The 16708-nt window shown below is 42.5% G+C and overlaps 1 protein-coding gene across 2 annotated transcripts in view; it reads left to right on the top strand.

Annotated features, from left to right (window-relative positions):
• Positions 1–16708, top strand: part of LOC126183856 (fibrillin-1-like) — a 640172-nt gene that overhangs the window by 256345 nt on the left and 367119 nt on the right. The gene's annotated exons all lie outside the window — the stretch shown is intronic.

The following is a 16708-nucleotide window of genomic DNA, read 5'->3' as shown; positions in this document are numbered from 1 at the left end:
TCTGTATCTTCACTCTTGTGTGGAAGGTTGGTTTCTCCGAGAAGCTCATCAGGCACTACTTTGGACCTTATAAGTTTGTAAGACACTTATCTGATGTTACTTATGAAGTTCAAGATTTTCACCCCGACACAAGATGACGAAAGATCAGAGATATGATCCACATCCTAAGAATGAAGCCCTATAAGGATCCTGCAACCCAGGGTAAATTCAAAGCTCCAGTGAGAGGCAACAAGTGGAAAGGTGGTGAAGAACGTAGTGGCAAGGGAAGTTCTAAGACGATCACCGCCGGGGCGAACATCAGTCATCGGGAGTCGGAGTATGCAGGACCAATTACTCGTTCGCGGACTAGGAGGACATAACACTGGGATGCTGTTCTCTTAAGGAGGGAGCAACATCACAGAAGAAGCTGAGTAGTGCAGTCACCATAGGGTAGTGGTTATGATACTAGATTGTTGCATGGAGGTTCGTGAGTTCACAACTCATCTGAACTGAAGCGTTTTAATTTCTATCTTTGGTTCTAGTATGTTCTAGAAGTATCCACAAATGGCAAGAATCATTGTACTGGAATGTTCTGTAACTGTATATATACCGCATGTGTTCTGGCTGGAGGCAGTTTGCTCTGCATGCTTGTATGTGCAAGTGCTGAATAAACCTTTGTTAAGTGAAGTGAGTGTTCGTCATTCATCTACTTACAGCTTCCTCTATGTGACAATATGTCGTCTTCTAGTTTTGGCCAATTTGCATACAGTCCTGTATTTGCACATTTAGTCTTCCTCATGTTCCTAAAATTTCCTTACTACCTTGTCAATCGTTAATGGTTTTTTCTGTTGGTGGAGGGTCAGAATGCCATTCAGGTACTCTGTTTCCATGTCTTTCTGCGTATTCAGTTGTTTTCAATTTATAGCCTGCTTCATATGAATACCTTTTATTTTTTCCATTACAAAACTAGTTGCTAACAAAAATATTGTACTGTTTCCAATAGCACAAATCACTTTCAATTCAAGTTCACTGACACCATAGACTGCAGCAATGCATCATAGGCTAGACAGTATTCTGGGTTTGTGTTGGCGCGGTGGGAGGGAGACAATGTTAGCTGCTGCCAGTTGAATCCCTTGTAACTAGATACATTGATATCTACATAGATACTTTGCAAATCACATTCAAGTGCATGGCATAGGGTTCATTATACCATCTTCACAATAATTCACTGTTATTCCTTTCTCATACAGCATGCGGAAAAAACAAACACCTGTATCTTTCCGTGCAAGCTCTGATTTCCCTTATTTTATTGCAATGATCATTTCTCCCTGTTTAGGTCAGCATCAACAAAATATGTTCGCATTATGAGGAGAAAATTGGTGATTGAAATGTTGTGAGAAGATTCCACCGCAGTGAAAAAGTCTTTGTTTTAATTATGTCCACCCCAAATCCTGTATCATTTCAGTCACACTCTCTCTCCTATTTCGTGATAATACAAAATGTGCTGCCCTTCTTTGAACTTTCTTGATGTACTCCGTCAATCTTATCTGGTAAGGATTCCACACTGCACAGCAGTATTTTAAAAGAAGACAGACAAGTGTAGTGTAGGCAGTGTCTTTAGTAGATACATTACATTTTCTAAGTGTCCTGCCAATAAAATGTAGTCTTTGGTTAGCCTTCCCCACAGCATTTTCTATGTGTTCCTTCCACTTTAAGTTGTTCATAATTGTAATTCCTAGGTATTTAGTTGAATTTACAGCCCTTAGCTGTGGCTGATTTATCATGTAACTGAAGTTTAATGGATTCCATTTATCACTCATGTGGATGACCTCACACTTTTCATTATTTAGGGTCAATTGCCAATTTTTGCACCATACAGATACCTTCTCTAAATCATTTTGCAATTTGTTTTTATGTTCTGATGACTTTACTAGTTGATAAATGACAGCATCATCTACAAATAAACCAAGACAGCTGCTCAGATTGTCTCCTAAATCATTTATACAGCAAAGGGCCTATAACACTACCTTTGGGAATGCCAGATATCACATCTGTTTTACTCAATGACTTTCCATCAATTACTACAAACTGTGACCTCTCTGACAGTAAATCACAAATCCAGTCACATAACTGAGACAGCATTCCATAAGCACGGAATTTCACTACAAGTCGCTTGTGTGGTACTGTGTCAAAAGCCTTCTGGAAATGTAGAAATATGGAATAAATTTGAAATCCATTGTCAATAGCACTCAACTCTTCATGTGAGTAAAGTGCTAGTTGTGTTTCACAAGAACAGATGTTTTTTAAATCTGTGTTGACTGTGTGTCAATAGAATGTTCTCATCAAGATACGAGGGCAGTTCAATAAGTAATGCAACACATTTTTTTCTCGGCCAATTTTGGTTGAAAAAACCGGAAATTTCTTGTGGAATATTTTCAAACATTCCCGCTCCGTCTCGTATAGTTTCATTGACTTCCGACAGGTGGCAGCGCTGTACAGAGCTGTTAAAATGGCGTCTGTAACGGATGTGCGTTGCAAACAACGGGCAGTGATCGAGTTTCTTTTGGCGGAAAACCAGGGCATCTCAGATATTCACAGGCACTTGCAGAATGTCTACGGTGATCTGGCAATGGACAAAAGTACGGTGAGTTGTTGGGCAAAGCGTGTGTCATCATCGCCGCAAGGTCAAGCAAGACTGTCTGATCTCCCGCGTGTGGGCCGGCCGTGCACAGCTGTGACTCCTGCAATGGCGGAGCGTGCGAACACACTCGTTCGAGATGATCGACGGATTACCATCAAACAACTCAGTGCTCAACTTGACATCTCTGTTGGTAGTGCTGTCACAATTGTTCACCAGTTGGGATATTCAAAGGTTTGTTCCCGCTGGGTCCCTCGTTGTCTAACCGAACACCATAAAGAGCAAAGGAGAACCATCTGTGTGGAATTGCTTGCTCGTCATGTGGCTGAGGGTGACAATTTCTTGTCAAAGATTGTTACAGGCGATGAAACATGGGTTCATCACTTCGAACCTGAAACAAAACGGCAATCAATGGAGTGGCGCCACACCCACTCCCGTACCAAGAAAAAGTTTAAAGCCATACCCTCAGCCGGTAAAGTCATGGTTACAGTCTTCTGGGACGCTGAAGGGGTTATTCTGTTTGATGTCCTTCCCCATGGTCAAACGATCAACTCTGAAGTGTATTGTGCTACTCTTCAGAAATTGAAGAAACGACTTCAGCGTGTTCGTAGGCACAAAAATCTGAACGAACTTCTCCTTCTTCATGACAATGCAAGACCTCACACAAGTCTTTGCACCCGAGAGGAGCTCACAAAACTTCAGTGGACTGTTCTTCCTCATGCACCCTACAGCCCCGATCCCGCACCGTCGGATTTCCGTATGTTTGGCCCAATGAAGGACGCAATCCGTGGGAGGCACTACGCGGATGATGAAGAAGTTATTGATGCAGTACGACGTTGGCTCCGACATCGACCAGTGGAATGGTACCGTGCAGGCATACAGGCCCTCATTTGAAGGTGGCGTAAGGCCGTAGCATTGAATGGAGATTACGTTGAAAAATAGTGTTGTGTAGCTAAAAGATTGGGGAATAACCTGGTGTATTTCAATGCTGAATAAAACAACCCCTGTTTCAGAAAAAAAATGTGTTGCATTACTTATTGAACTGCCCTCGTAATTCATAATGTTCGAACACAATATATGTTCCAAAATCCTGCTGCATATCAATGTTAATGATATTGGGCTGTAATTTAATGGATTACACCTACTACCTTTCTTGAAAACTGGTGTGACCTGTGCAGCTTTCCAGTCTTTGGGGATGGGTCTTTCTTTGAGTGAATGGTTATATGTGATTGTTTAGTATGGACCTATTCTATCAGCATACTCTGAAAGGAACCTAATTGGTATACAGTCAGGACCAGAATATTTGCTTTTGTTAAGTGAGTTAAGTTGCTTCACTACTCAGATATAGAGATAGGTTTTGCATGGCATTAAATATATGGGCATTTTTAAGACAGAAGGGAATTTTAAATCAAACACTGATCTTTTTCACATTGCTGAATTCACTGACTAGCATATTTATGTCAGGACATATGTGGTTCAAACCAGTTTTTCATCAATACCCGGTATGCACTTTTTTATCTTGGCTGCTAGAAGCTTCTACATTTAACAGAGCCTTCAGTTGAGGCAAATGTTTAATTCATTAGCAAACTGTTTTTATGAGAGATAACCACTGTTGCTGGCTGTCCTGAACTGGGTACACCATTCCTAATATCATACATCCTTCCACCTATCAATAAATCATTATTTATAATACAGGTATGAATTTTCCAGTGAACATTGTCATTCTCAGTGTGTTTGCTAAGTGTGTCCTGTCTTTGTATTTCATTAGTTAACACCTATTTTTGTTTTTGCATTTTCAGTTTGCATTTATATTTTAAGACATAAGACTACATGTTTTCTTCTTTCAAGATGTCATATTTTCATATTAATTTTATGTTCTCATTTAATAGCTTTGTTATAACTTCACTTTCACATTTTGCGCTGATCACTTTTTGATCTGTCTTCTTCAAAACACTTGCAACAAATCCAAAATTTTTATTTCAGTGGCACTTGCACATCTTTAGGGGTGTAAAATTTTTCATTTAACATACATAATATCTTTTATGGCTCACTTATTGCAATAGAAATTTTCAGAATGCATATGATTTCAACAGCATGAGGTTGATCACATTACGATGTGGACACAAGGTTCATGATTACATTAGCAAAATTTCCCATTTTTTCATTTTTTCATGTGATATTTTTACAATAATACAATAATGTAACATGCACTGCACTTCTTTTCATTATAAATGTTCAACTTTTCACATTTTTCACACTCTTCACTGCTGCTTTTATTAATGTTATCAGAGCTATTTCACACTAGGTATACATAATCAGCAATCTTCTTGATCATTCTCGTCGGGCCCAGACAAGTATGAAGGATGGGTTTCCTGGTCATTGGTGGTCCAACATTGTGTAGGTGATGGAACTACTCAGCACTTAGGAAAATTGTGGCCAGGTGTGGCAAGGAAAGCCAGTGTCCACTCTGTTTGGATGCAGAGTACCTCATTTGAGATGTGCAAAAGGGCAGCAATGATTGAGCACACTGAGTGTCTCCAGCTGCAAATTGTGGCTCATGGCACATGAATGACATCTGCTACCTAGCTTCAGAGGTCATCCTCTATTCTTATGGGCTACTGGCTTCTCTGTTGAAACCAGCCAGCCTTATGCACAGGGTGGAAGTAGAGTTTTCCAGCTCATTCCCAGGATTGATTGTGGTCCACTGGTTGGAACCAAGTTGAATGTATGAAGCAGAGGCTAAGACAATTCTTTTAGTGTTGTATGCGGATTTCATGATCTCTGATATTGGCTGGAGAATTGTAGGACTTCTCTTACTAGGTCAGGCATGCATGACATGTACTGATGTACTGTAAAATGTGGCTATTGTGGTAGCAGATTACGTGGTGTGTCTCAGGAGGACACAGGATTGGTAGTGGTGTAACATTTGAGGGAAAACAAGAAGTCTCCCAGTCATGCAATAGTATACCAGACTGGAAGATTTGAGTGAGTAGGACAGGTATTAGGGACAGGGAAGTGTATGACATTATTCTAAATGCCTTATCTGAAAATAATCTTGAACAGTTAATAAGAGAACTGTCTTGTGAAGGTAACATCTTGTATCTCTTGCTTACAGACAGCTGTTTAATTTTCAACTCAGTTAACATAGAACAGAAAATTAGTGATCATAAGGTCATTGTGGCATCACTGAATGTTGCTGTTAATAGGAATTTAAAGATAGGTAGGAAGATACTTCTGGAATACAAATGTGACAAGAAATAGGTTGCAGGTTATCTTAGTGGTCAACATGAAATAGTCATCTCCGAGACTGAAAATACTGAATATAAATGGACAAAATATGAGAGTATATGACGGTTGAATGAAAGTAATGTCTCCACCTTCATTAATTGGGTTTGGATGGGAATATTTTAATAAATTAAATGCAGAAATAATCCATAGAATGTGATCTTTTATTACCAATATTCACTTTTCCACATAATCATCAGCCAATTGGATACATTTCTGCCAATGATGAACAACTTTTCTGAAGCTGTCATGAAAGAAGTCGACACTCTGTTTCTGCAACCGCAGCCTCATAGTTCTCTCAACGTCTTCATCAGAAGCATAATGATGTCCCCGCAGATCGTCTTTCAGTATTGGGAACAGATGAAAGTCAGACGGTCCTAAATCCGGACTGTATGGAGGATGCCATATGGTGGTGACATTCAGTCTCTGAAGTTCTGCATCTGGGGTACCCGTTGTGCACAGATCTTCCAATAGCCAAGCAAAGCAATAATGTGACCCACACATTCTTGTGAAATGCTGATTGTGCTTCCAGTTTCTCTCTGGGTGATAAGACAATTGTGCTGAATCAATCTTGTCAACATTTTGCTTGTGAAACACGGTGGTCGCTGCCACAGGATGTCCAACTCTTTCTTTGTCACGCAGGTCAGATGTTCCCACCTCAACATCTTTAAACTTACTTGCCCAATAATGCACAGTACTCACATCAACACAATCACCATAAACTGCTTTCATTCTCTGATGAATCTACTTTGGAGTGACACCTACTGCTGTCAAGAATTCAATGACTGCACGTTGCTTAAATCGCATTGACCGACTGTCTGCGCAGGGTTCCATACTTTACATTGTACCAACACAACCATTCAATGCCAAGGCTTCCCACCAACTGGAGCTGTAGAGAAGAAGGTATATGGTACAAGCCAGTACCTGCCGCATACCAATGCTGCCAACTGTTGAAGAGTTACGAAGGTGGAGGCATTACTTTTCAGTCAATCCTTGTAGTACAATACACATTAGACAGGTATGTGCTAAGTGAAGTTGGGGATGGTAAATACCTGCTGTGGTTTGACATCTGTGTTAGAAAGTTGGTCCAAGAGCAAAGAGAGCTTCACTTCAAATTGTCTCATAGACAAACAAAAACTGAACAAAGCCAGGATTAGTATACAGAGAACCATAATGAAGTTTTCAACAACTTTGAAAGTGAAAGTCAGTCTGCCAACCAGACTGAAGATCCTAAGAACTTTTGGGCTAAATATTAAATCAGTAATGGATCAAAGCTATCTTTCTAGATATTCTGTAAACACAGTGGCAATGACAGACAAAGCAAAAATCCAAAACTCCTCCACTGTGGCCACAGAAAGATGAATCAGGACTGACTGACTGTCATGTCATCCTCAGCCAGTGCCATCATTTGGATGCATTATGGAGGGGTGTGGGGTCAGAAGACTAGTCTGCTCATGGTTGGAGTCACTACTTGTCATTCAAGTAGCTCCTCAGTTGGCATCACGAGGCTGAGTGCACCGGGTCCAGTCCTCCTACCAAAGAAAAATCCATGGCAGTACTGGGACTTGAATCTAGGTTCCCTGCATGGGAGTCATCTACATTATCTGACCACCTATGAAGGCAGACATGATGACATACAGAAGACCCAATTCTTAAATCCGTTTTTCCAAAATTGGTTCCCCTACAAAAATTTTGCTGTGTTTTCTCCTTCCTAATTTCATGAATGTTGCCTCTCTATAGATGGGTTTCTCTCATCCTGGCCCCCAAGGCGGCCCACAGCTCTTTTGTGGGTACATGTGTGGCATGCACAAGTCTCTGAGCTATTGCAGCCTTTCTTCTTTTCTGGGCTGCTTTACCTTCCTCTTCCTTCTCCCTACCTGTCCTTATTCCTTTCCCTTTGCTCCTTCCTTTCCCTCTCTTGGTGTTCTTATTTATGTCAGCCTGGCTATCTTCCTAACTTCACCTTGTCTTGCAGTTTTGGTTTGTTTGCTTTTCCTCCTCTTTTTGGCCTCTCTTTCTTGGTGACCTCGTGGGTTTGACATCCATCTCCAAATCTGAAATCTGTAGTGTGAGCCAGATGGGGAGGAACTCCCTCTCTGTTGTCTTTGCCATGGGTTCCTCTCCCACTCTATCTATTCTCCCTCTCCATATCCCTCTCCCTTTTCCCCCTTCCCTTCCCTCCCTGCCATAGCCCTTTCACCTCCTTGCTAGGTCATCAGCTCAGTAGCCAGTCTGTGTGGTGGGGCTGTTATGTACCATCTGACTGAGCCCCTGACACAACAGGAATCACACTGCTAGTACCTGCATTGCGAACACCTCTTTTGAGCCTAGGAGTGGATGCCCATCTTTTTGGGGCATCAGAACTCCCAGCAACGGCTGTCCTGCCAGGTGGCCTTGCTGTGGCTGCGTGACACCCACAAGATGAGCCTCTTTTCAGAGCAGGTGGTACCAGGGCAGACGTTTAGCACATTAAACATGTTAAACCCTCTGGCTGGTCTTCCACGGCCGTGACTCTTCCTAGGAATAATTTTGTCTCAGTTCCTGTTTCTATCTACCTGGTATTTCCCCCCTTGGCTAGCCCCTGGAAGGAGAGCCAGGCCTGCTGGCTTGGGGCAAAACCCTTTCTGCAGTTCCTGGTCTGTACCAGGACAGACAGGGAGACTTTTGCCATCACCAAACCCCTTTTCTTTGTGGAACACGTTGAAAACAAGTTTGGTGAAGTTGAGTCCTTAAGCAAGGTGAGATCTGGCTTCCTCCTTATAAAGACAATTTGTGCCAATCAGTCAGCACTGCTTCATGCCTGTGACCATTTAGGAGACTTCCCAGTGAATATCACTCCTCAAAAGTCTCTCAACATGACAAAGGGTGTAAATTTTCATAGGGACCTTCTCCTCCAGTATGATGATGGACTTGGGGCTAATCTAGAATGACATGGCATTCATTTCATCCAGTGTGTCCAGAGAGGCCCGAAGGATCATTGTTTAGACACTGGTGCTTTCAGTCTGGCATTTGAGGGGGTACCCTGCCCAAGAAGGTCAAGGTAATGGTATACAGGTGCAATGTCAAACCATACATTCAAGACATCATCTTCTCTGGCTCTTGCTAGGGATGGGGCTCCCTCTTGGAACACCTTCCCTGGCATTCTCAAGATCGGAAGCCTGCAGCCTCAGGTCAGACGAGGGACCCATGCTCTGAGGGCCCAAAGCTGCTCACTCTCTGTCCAATCTGGACATTACTGCAATCCATTCCCTTAATGATAACACCTCCTCCCACCCTCCGAGAGAGAATAAGAAGCAGCGCAAGTCTAAGGACGAGGCTTCCTGGGCATCCCAGGGGAGGGGGGGAGGCGGCGTTTCCCCCTCCTCTTAATTCCAAATCTGACACAGTTTTTATGGATGTCATCCTATTTTCATTGGTGATGACCGTTGACAATGTGAATGGCCCCCCTTGACTTCTTTATGTCTAATTTGGACTCTCACTACATGATAATAAGTTGGAATTGCAATGAATATTACCGTCACATATTGGAAATACAACAACTTGTTTCCTCTTATTCTGCATTCTGTCTTGCTCTTCATGAAGTGCACTTCTGCGATGACCACTCTCCAAAGTTTCATTGCTAGTGTTCTGTTAGGACTGTGCTGGCCGTGGGATAGTGTCTGAAGGGCTTTGCAGTTTGGTTCGTACCAATGTCATTATTGACTGGATCCCACTTCATACCAACCTGGAAGCAATAGCAGTACAAGTGCAAACAACCCCAGCAGTCACCATTTAATATAGCTACTCCCACTCCTGTACCTCCTCCTTAGGCATTTCAGTGGACACCATTCCCTGTGGGGGAGTGCCACTTTGACAGGTAGGTGTCTTCTAATCGACCAACTTATTACAGACTATGATTTGTGTATCCTCAGTGATGGTTCCCCTACCCACTTCAGCACTGCTCACAGCACCTTTTTTGCTATCAATCTCATGGTCATCTTCCCTGCTCTTCTGGCTTTTCTATGTTGGTCACCCCATGAGGATCATTGTGATTCTATCATTCCTCTGCTGCCACCAGGCAGACAAGCCCACATGGTTGGAATTCTGCAGAGTCAATTGTCCTTTATATACTTCAAATGTGTACTTTGACACCTCTCTCTCAGATTTCATTGATACAGTTGTGCAAGACATCTCAGCCATTTTTCTTCATGCCACTGGCACTGCTATCCCCCTACCCACAGGTCCCCCTCATTGTCAGCTGGTACTGTGGTGGACCCAGGATCTACAGTCACTATCCAGGACCACCGATGGGCACTGTTATGATTAAAATGACACCATTCCCAGACCAGCCTGATCACATTTAAGCATCTCAGTGCTAAGGATCACTACCTTCTTAAGCAGAGTAAAAGGGAATGCTGGGAGTGCTGTGTTTCCTCCCTGGGGATGTATGCCACTTCATCACAGGTTTGATCCAAGCCCTATAGCCTTCTGAGCCACTAGCAACAATCAACTGTCCAGGGTTTTATCCTACAGGGTGCTCTGTGTACTGATCCATCGGTCCTTGCAGAACACTTTGCGACATACTTTGCAACAGTATGGGCATTCCCTTCCTATAGTGCTATCTTTCTCTGGCAGAAATAGTAAGATGAACAAACCCCCCATCTGTTTCATTTCTCATGAAGCTGAACCCTTCAATGAACGCTTCACTGAATGGGAATTCTTGCAGGCTCTTACCTCTTCACATGACACGGCCCCAGGCCTAGATTCCATCTTCAACCAAATGATCCAACAGTTGGACACTACCCAGAGGCAACATCTCCTCAGGGTCTTCAATCACATTTGACTCATAGGTGTCTTCCCCTCACAATGGCGAGACAGCATAGTTATCCCGACCTTAGGCTTGGGAAAAACCCGACATCTCTCGACAGCTATCACTCGATTAGCCTGACCAACATACTTTGTAAACTGCTCGAGAGGATGGTTAGCTTCTGATTATGTTGGGTACTCTAATCTCAGGGCCATTGGCCCTGTATCAGTGTGGCTTCCAGGAAGGACGATCTACAACTGACCATTTATTCAGATTGGAAACAGCAATCTTACAGTCTTCTTTGACCTAAATAAGGCATATGACACAGCTTGGTGCCATCACATTTTAGTTACCCTCCCTAACTGAGGCTTTTCAGCCCCTTTCTTATTTTTATCCATGAGGTCTTATCCTGCTGGCTCTTCTGGGTTTGAGTTGACACTTCACTTAGCACCCGTTAGATCCAGAAGAAGATCTGTGTTAAATGTAATACTCTTCCTCATTGACATCAATGGGCTTGTAACCTCTGTTGGGCTTCTGATTTCTCCAGTATTGTATGTTGATGATTTTTCCATCTGGTGCAGCTCCCATTCAGTAGCATATGCCAAACACCAGCTCCAAGACACCATCCGATGGGCCTCTGCGTGGTCCCTCTCCCATGGCTTCCAGCTTTCTTCCTCCAAAACGCTGGCTATGGTTTTTTTGCTATCAACTCACAGTACACCCTGATCCAGAACTTTATTTAGGCAACCAGTGCCTAGATGTTGTAGTACAGCCCTGTTTCTTGGGCCTTAGTTTTGGTAAAAAGCTGACATGGCTTGAAGACTATTTGCACGTGGAAACGTAATGCTCTCCACCTCCTGGCTCACACATTTTGGGGTGCAGAACATGGTACTCTTCTCCATATTTAGCATGCTCTGGTTTCTACCAGATTAGACTATGGTTGTCAGGCTTATGGCTCAGCAGCTACATCCACTCTGAAACTACTTGACCCTGTTCATCATTGTAGGGTGTGTATGGCTATTGGTGGCTTTCACTCTAGTCCTGTCGACAGTCGCCTCGCAGAAGCAGGGATTCCCACTTTACAAATATGATGCAGCCAACTCCTGGTTTCTTACACAATCATCATTCGATAATTCCCTGACTATCCTGTGTACCCTGTCCTCTTTGCAAGCATGGGATTTCTCCCTCCTAATAACTGCTCTTGGATGGGAGTGCTAGTTTGAATGCATCTCACTTTCCTCTGTCAGGATCTCCATCCCCACCCACTAGAATGCGCCCTTGTGTATTTATTCATGCACCCCCCCTCCCCCCCCCCCCCCCACACACACACACACACAAACCCATAGATGGTGCCTTGACCACAGATTAGGACCCACCTATTCCAGGGTCCTAAAGTCTATGTTACCCCTATCATATTCTGAAATGTAGCATGTTCCATGCCTGAAGAGTGCCAGGGTGCTACGATCTTCTTCACTGATGGTTCTAAAACAGTAAATAAGGTATGATACACTTTTCTGTCTCCTACTGGAATGGAACACCATTTACTGCCAGGATCATGTAATGTGTTCATAGCAGAGCTGCTAGCCATTAAGAGAGCCTTCCATTTTGTTTCTCAGGCCTCCTTCCACACTGTTTGAATATGTATCAATCCAATTAGTAGCTTCAAGGCTATAGACCGATGCTACTCTCATCACCCATTTTGTCTTTGCTGTCCATGAACTCCTCTCTGCTCTTGGCTGTGCTGCCTGCTCCATTGTCTTCCTTACAGTCCCAAGTCATGTGGGGGCATCACAGGGAATGAACTGGCTGACCATTTGGCTAGAGAGGCAGATACTTACCCCCCCTCCCGATTCCCTCTCATGATTCCAGGTGCAGATATGTGGATACACATCAAATCCGTCTTTGCCAAAAAGTGGAATGACATCTGGTGTGCTACTGCTCTCAGTAATAAGCTCCACACAATTGAAGAGACTACTGCAGTTTGGTGCTCTTCCTTCCACTCATCTTGGAGGGAGTCCACTATCTTATTCTGTCCATGCATTGGTCATCCTAGGCTCACACATTGTTTTTTCTTGTGTAATGAGCCAACCACCTTAATGTAACTGTGGAGCCAGACTGAGGGTATCCCATATATTGGTGGAATGTCCCCTTCTTTTGGCCCTTCATACTAAGTATAGCCTTCCAGATCCCTTGTCTTTAATTTTAGGAGACAATTCATGGATGGTAGAACTGGTTGTCAGTTTCCTACATGAAAGTTGTTTTTATTTTGAGTTATAAGGTTTTGCTTTGCTCCTGGAGTGGGGACAGGGTTTTTGTTGTTGGGGTGTTTCTTCATCTTTTCTGCGTCTGGGACCCATGGCCACTCCCCCATGCAAATACTGCTCTTTTATTCCTCTGTTGCTCAAGGTTTTAGATATGGCCTGCCCTTTATGCCTTCTGCTGTGTGTGCTTTAACTTTCTCGCTTTATAGCTTGAACCTTCTGACTGAATGTGCCCACTTTTAGTGGACCCTCTAACTTACAAAAGTAACTTTTGAATCGCAGGGTTGATGATGTCACTATTTAGTCCCATAACCCCCTCAGTCAATCAGTCTCATCCTGGTGTACAGCTACCATGTCATCTTCTGGCAGTGATGACATTCAGATGCAGTATGGAGGTGAAAGTAAGCACATGGATCTCCTGATGAGTGTCTGCTTCCCAGACTTTTCAGTCAACACTATTAACTAGCATTACAAGGCTGTGTGCACCCCTTTCTTGTACTTCAATGAAGAAAAAAATTCCTGAACTAGAGAACTCTTCACAGCAGTGGGCACACTTAATACTCAGCTGTTGATTGATGCTGTTAACTATTAATTACAAAAATATCAGATCCTAAACATAAAACACAAACAAAGATTTTAAAAGTTGTACATTGTGATAGCTTTGTAATCAATCTGTGAAAGTGCTGGCATCTAACTTATTGAAGTACAAGGATGTGCTGAAAATTAGTGCCTCTGAAATTTTTTAATGTGAACACTCTTAAAGCTTTTTTGGTTAAAACAAATTTTATTAACACTCTCGATCTTTAGTCTTCAAGTCTACATGTTTATTTCTCAACACAGTCATTCTAATAGCTGAGAGACCTCATTGTTGATACCAGCACTGGAGCATGTTTGACATTGTTGACGGAGCCACAATCACACCTCTCCTTGCACTGCTTCATTACTATCAAAGTGAGGTGCTCAAAGGGATGCTTCAAGTTGTGCAAACAGATGAAAATTGGATGAGGCCACGTTGATGCTGTATGGAGACTGATAGATGATAGTGAACCCAAAGCGTCAGACTGTCGCAGATGTTGCAGTGCTTTTGTGTGGTCTGGCACTGACATTACAACATGTTGTTTCACACGCACCAAAATAGCTACATTACACACCATCATGTTACATGCTACAGTTCAGAGTTGTCTAGTGGCAGATGGCTGCAGATGAGTAGATATGGAGACTGAAGATGTAGAATGTTAATAAAATTTGTTGTAAAAAGCTTTAAGAATATTCACATAAAAATTTGAAGACACTACTTTTCAACATGCCTTCATATTATTAACTCATTATAGCAATATCTAAAAGAAATATCACAAAATTAGTGAGAAAATATCTTGGCCTGGCAGTGATTTTTGTACCAAAAGTGCACTTTTATGCAGCCCTGTGGTGACTCCTTCCATCACCACCAGCTGTAGCAATAGACGACGGGCTACACAGACTGAAAAACTGTGATCAACCAAGCACTTGCCAGCCCAGGTATCACCACAGCTCCCAACATTTTCGCTGGTCACTTCTGCTAGAGGTAGAGCTTAGATGGCCACACTTTCTAGATGTCCCACTTGTTGTACCATCACTCAAGCAGTCTCTTCTTCCACTTCAGTGAGGCAACAACTCCCAGCCATGCTCTCAGCAGCTCATCCCACAGAACATCACTTGGCTCCCGTCATCATCTGGCACACTTTGCTGGAGTATGCATGAACAGTAGTCAGTGTTTTGTCATGGTTTGTTTAACAAGAAGAGTGCTGCTGTGTTTTCCATGCCACCTTCCCAAGCTGCATTTCTTCAAGGTGCTTCCATTGACTGCGGCTGTACAAAGCCTGATACAGATACCTACTACCCTCCTCCAAAGGATAACTGTATCTGTTGATAATTACTGACAGATTTATGTGCTTGCTGGAGGCCACCCCTATCCCCACCACTTCAGCTGAAACTGTGGCTGCAGCCTTTGTTAGGACTTGGGTGTCCTGCTTTGGATGCCCACACATCACTACAGATTGTGGGCACCAGTTCCCCTCAACTCTCTTCAGATCTCTGACAGCCACCTGTGGCTCCAGTTTCAACCATACCACCAGCTACCATCTTGCAGCTAACGGCATGGTGGAACATTTCTACCATACACATAAAGCCACCCTCACATATTATTCTTCTGAATGTTCCACTGCTGTACCCAGATCACACACAGAACTGACCAAGGAACTTCTGCCACCAAGCTAGTATACAGACAGCCACTCGCCATTCCTAGATTGCACCACCTATTTACCACCAAGTGACAAGGAACAAAGGCCATAAGCCATTCGTAGTCTGCCCTGTCCAAAGACTCCACCATGAGTGAGGGCCTTCCTTGATTAAGAGGTAGTAACTTATTAAATTTTACTGTAGTTGTTAGCCTTTAGGAATAACGTATTTGAACCAGCTTGCATGGCTTTTCTAGCATACCCCACTATTTATTGTTATTTTTCTTGATTAGCATCCCCAATATAGGCCTGTATGTTCCTTAGGAGCATGGCAGGGGACCTAAATCATTCCTTTAGCCCCAGTTTAGATCAGTGAACTTTGTCCTAATGTCTTTGATGAGTAGATAATATTTACACTTCATTTTATGTGTCATTTGTTCAGAGGGTATTGGTTAGTCCCAAGCAGTATGTCAAACCTAAATAACTTGGACAAAAGTTGCTTTTCTCTTACATTGCCTGGAAGTGAATTATCAAAAACAGCCTATTGACAGATCAGACCCTCCAAAGAAGATCACCTTTAGCTGCTAGTCATTATTAATAAAACTTCTGACTGTTTCCCATGGGAAATCATTTATTACAGTTTCTTGCAAAGTATTTGTATAGTTAGTGTGCACCCAGGTTCAGAGATAGCAATGTCTGTCCTTTGTTGACCCCATTATGGTATTTACCAGTTATTCTAAATGTTGTGCTGCAATAGACATAACAACTCATTTTATATTCCAGTAAATATTAGTCATAGTCAATCCACTTGATGGAATTAGCTTTTTAAATGCAACATCAGTGGCTTCTATCCTCTGTTTTTATAAGTGTTTAATTTCTGGCATGCTGTGTTGAACCCATGTGTCACCCACAGTAGTCAATCATTGTATAAAGTCAGTTGGGTTCATTCCAAACCAGTTCAAACTGTTGACTAGCATCAACAAATATGATACTCATCTTGTGGGAAGCCTTTGCATGGCCTATTCTTCTACAAAAGTGTGCTGCATTATTTCTTCCAATTTGCCTGAGGTGGTAGCTATTTTATACGCTTTTATTCCTTGATCATCCATTTTCTTAGTACTGACATTCTTGGTGTTATCATCTGTGATTGCAGTTTTGTGACTGACACCATATGGGTCATATTCAAGAAAGCATGTCAATGATATAGTTCATTTGCCCATATTTTAACTATTGAAGTTTGGGGAAGACTTCTTATACATCTTATAAATCTTCAATAACTGAGGCTTCAGCTGACGGAGATTGCAGTCATGTGTGTGTGTGTGTGTGTGTGTGTGTGTGTGTGTCATCTATTTTTGACAAAGGCCTTGTTGGCCAAAAGCTTTTATTGTGACAGTCTTTTGTTGTGCCTATCTGCTACTCAGTGTCTCTGCTATTTGGTGAGTAGCAACTATCCTTTTTTATAATATTGTTCACTATCTTTACATGCTTTTTCATTGGCAATAAATGCTTCAAGAGAAAAAATAAATCTTGTTTTCAGATGTGAATG

The sequence above is a fragment of the Schistocerca cancellata genome, chromosome 4 (genome assembly GCF_023864275.1).
Source record: "Schistocerca cancellata isolate TAMUIC-IGC-003103 chromosome 4, iqSchCanc2.1, whole genome shotgun sequence".
Taxonomy (NCBI): domain Eukaryota; kingdom Metazoa; phylum Arthropoda; class Insecta; order Orthoptera; family Acrididae; genus Schistocerca; species Schistocerca cancellata.
The sequence above is the reverse complement of the archived record's forward strand: the minus strand, read 5'-3'. Positions and strand labels throughout refer to the sequence as shown.